At 34.6% G+C, this 3,948-nt stretch overlaps 1 protein-coding gene across 1 annotated transcript in view; it reads left to right on the top strand.

Annotated features, from left to right (window-relative positions):
• The first annotated feature begins 681 nt into the window (after window positions 1–681).
• The window catches only part of DOCK7 (dedicator of cytokinesis 7), a 166,078-nt gene continuing 162,811 nt past the window's right edge, over window positions 682–3,948 (top strand). The window contains exon 1 of the mRNA XM_006773220.2: window positions 682–701. The gene's annotated coding sequence lies outside the window, so the exon portion shown is untranslated. The remainder of the gene's footprint in view (window positions 702–3,948) is intronic.

The raw sequence follows: 3,948 nt of genomic DNA, 5'->3' as shown, positions 1-3,948 counted from the left end.
GATACACTGATTGAAGGGTATTTGCTCCATCTGTACTTCATATTTAATTTGCTAGTTTTCCTCAGCAAGCCAGAGTAATAATAACTAAAGAGTCTAAGCTAAATCATTTGTATCTCTAAAATATAAGGACATTTTCTTGCACACTTAATACTGTTTTCACACATTAAAAGTAAACAAACCAGTAATTCTTAATTATGTAATACCTTGCTTCTCTGTGTTCAAATATCTCATTAATCCCAGAAATGGTTTTTATAGCTGGTTTCTCCACACCAGTGTCCAAGAACCATTTGTTGCCTTTTTGACTTTGATAGTCACAGCACTGGGACATCATCAGCTATTTTTGTCCTTTTTCTTTTGGAGATTTTTAGTTAGCCCTTTTTTGCCTTGCCTTTGATATACTTTCTTACCTGGTATATTCTGCGGTATATTCTCTTACCCTTCTCTTTTTCCCTGACTTCTTCTATCCTAGATATAAACAGTGCCAGTTCCAAGAGGTCTTGTTCTCTTATTTGACATGTTACATTGCAGCTATTTTCTGTGACATTAAAGAAATGGCTCAACTAAGTGCTTTTATTTTAGTCTAAATTCTCCTTATTCACTTTACTCAGGCTGATTGGCAATGAGAGAGACCCAGATTAGCCTATTATCCTTGGGTCATTCTGGAAGTCATGGTTGGATGGCGCATCTGAAAATGAGAGGAGGTTAGAGGAAAGATTAAATGCAACATTACTTTCCCTCAGAATGTGCGTCCTGTGTTGGTTATTTCCAAACATCCCATGGCAGAGAGTTGATAAGGAGACCAATAGGTCAAATATTGGATCTGTTCTTTTGGGAGGGGAAGAAGATACTCTAATTTAGGAGCATAAGTAATTAGGGGATTTCTGACCTACTCTTCTTTCCACTTTGCAGTTGATGTTAATAGCTTATTAGAAGTAAAAAGGACTTCCTTATTGCTTTACTATATGTGTTATCACTAAGTATAGCAAAAATTGTCAGAAAAAGTAATCTGATAAAGTATTTTAACTGTTATCAAGAACTGTATTCATCACATTTCTTGTCTTGCATACTCTGCACCATAGTATGGTTAAGAGATACTGTTTTTATTTGGGAAAAATTCCTTGTTGTTATTAAAGGAAGTCTTTTTATACAGAGATCTCATTGTAAATACATCCCCTGTCTGGGTTGCAGGTATTGCTGTTACAGCTCAGTTTGGAAATGGTTCTTATTTTCAGTTATTATCAATTTTCTTTTTTTGGGAAAATTATGTCATACAGAAATAAGACAAATATTTGTAAAATGGGGATTATTTTTAGTATCTGGTATGAAAAGATTCTCTTTCTGAAATACTCATTTCCTTTATTTCAAGTTTCACTTCTTAACATATGAAATCAGGGTATGTCTTCCAATTAATTGATGGTGTGATGGTTAATTGGCAAGAATTTTCTTTCTTAGGTATACATGAAGTAATCACACTACTTAACCCATTAGTGACATCATTAATTTGATGAAATAGCATTTACACATTAGATTATTCACGGTGTAGGCCCAGAAACAGTGAGGTAAGGGCATAGTGAGTTGAGTAACACTGAAGAAGATAGACATAGAATATTTGTTCTTTGTCTTCATCTTTTTGAAGGTTTCTTCATATTCTCATCTTGACAAAAGGATCAGGAGATTATAAGGCCTTTCAGCTAAACTTAATAAACACTCCAAACATGTAGTTTCATTAAAAGGGCAAAGGGGAGCCCTGAATTGAAATGAATGTTCTTATCTTTTCATATCCAGAAGTGTACAGAATTTGCCCTTGGCCCTCTCTTCAATCTGTATTACCCTTCTTAAAGATTTCATTCCTTATCTAGTTTTCATTTCTAACCTATAATTATTGTCTTCATGTTCTTTTCTTCCTCCTGTGTCTGTTCTGAGTTAATCTTGTTTGCTTATTTACTTACTTTGTTTAATTGAGTTTTAGGGGGAGCAGTTTTAGATTTACAGAAAATTGAGGAGAAAATACAGAGTTCCCATGTAGTTCTCATATAGACACTTCCTTACCAAGTTTCTTCTGTTATAACTTCTTGCATTTGTGTGGTACATTTATCATAATTGATGAGCCAAAATTGATACATTATTATTAAGACCATAGATTACATTTTATTCTTTGTGTTGTACATTCTATAGGTGTTGACATGTGTAATGGCATTTATCTACTATTATAGTATCATACAGAATAGTTTCACCACCTTAAAAGTCCCCTGTGCACTACTTACTCAACCCTTCCTTTTCTGATCCCCTGTACTCCCTGGCAACCACTAACCTTTTTATTGTTACTGTAGTTTTGCCTTTTCTAGACTATCATATAGTTGAAATCATATAGCCTTTTTAGATTGGCTTCTTTCACTTAGTAGTATTCTTTTATATCTTTTTATAGCTTGATAGGATATTTTTAAAATATTGCTGAATGATATTCAGTTGTATGGGCTATATTATAGTTTACCTATTGAAGGACATGACATCTTGGTTACTTCCAAGTTTTGGCAAGTATGAATAATGAATTAGCCTTTTATAAAACACAACTGTGATCTAAAGTACCTTAAGTTACCCATAGAAAAAAGAGTTGAGGCAGTTCAGTATCTTGAACCTTAAAGAATGATAGCTCTTTTACATTATATCAAAAATTTCTGTTATGAGTAATTGGCTTATAACAGTGTTCAATAAATGTGTGTGGAATGATTGAATATATAAAAAAGCAAGGAGATATGAAATGAGGAGAAGGGGAAAAGGTTATATAAAAAATCTGGGTAATTTTTAGAAAATGAGATGTTTGGAAATTTAGCTGGAAATTTGAATGGGGACCAAGATGTTCAGGGCTCTGAGCTTCAAAACCCTTCAGAACAAAAGTATCATCAGGCTGGTCAAAAGTATCATCCAGAAACCAGGTCATGAGGCCTGTTTCACTTTGTGTGCTATGGAAATGATAGGAAGAAAGAGTGAAAGAAGAGAAGGCAACTTTTATAAAATAGAGAATCGGCCAGTTGATTGATGCTCATAGGGTAGAAGTTAGGCATTGACATCAGGAAAATAATTGCATAAAAACTGTGGATAGTGGTCTTTATTTTGTATTGCTGAGTTTTATTTTCTACTTAATAAAAATATTACTAATGTGAGGAAGTTGTTTAGTTACAGGATTTAGGATTCGCTGAATATTTTGGTTTATAGTTTTTTGGAATCTAAGGAATATAGATATGAGCTATAAAGTCACTTGAATATCTAAAATATTTTGTTTTAGAAATGCTATTTAAGTAAATATATTATATACTAGTATGTCCCCAAGAGTCAAAACTGGCTTGAATTTGTGGAACTTCTAAAACTCTAATCCTGATTCAAAATAAAGACTTACCTGTCAGGTTATGTTATGGTAATGCCTTAGTGGTTTACTTCATTATCAATAAGTGATACTATATTTTTCATAGGGCTGAACATACAGCTGTTTTGAGTACCATTTGTTAAATATTTTAGGGAAAACAAACAAAAAAATGAAACCACTGCCTCTGTTTATGTAGATTGTACATGACACATGGAAAAATAAATAGGAGGAAAGTGCAAATTATAGGAACTGTGGGGGATGATACATGCTCATCTACACTAATAAAAGAGAAAAATGGTAATTGGCGTACTACGCTACCCTTTTCATTGGCTAATCAGGGCTATATGCAAATTAACTGCCAACTCAGATGGCAGTTAACTGACACCAAAGATGGCGGTTAATTTGCATATGTAGGCACAATGCAGGGAGGTGAAAGGGAAAGAAGGAGCCCGCCCCCTGCCACTGACAGTGATTGGAAATCTGGGGGGGAGCTAAGAGCCCCCAGGGCCGCCTTTGCCCTGACCCCAGCCATGATAGGAGAATCAGGCGCCTTTGCGGCCCTGGCCAGTGATAGCAGGAAGTAGGGG

This window comes from Myotis davidii, unplaced genomic scaffold (genome assembly GCF_000327345.1).
Source record: "Myotis davidii unplaced genomic scaffold, ASM32734v1 scaffold205, whole genome shotgun sequence".
Taxonomy (NCBI): domain Eukaryota; kingdom Metazoa; phylum Chordata; class Mammalia; order Chiroptera; family Vespertilionidae; genus Myotis; species Myotis davidii.
This window is presented reverse-complemented; position numbering and strand designations above follow the sequence as displayed.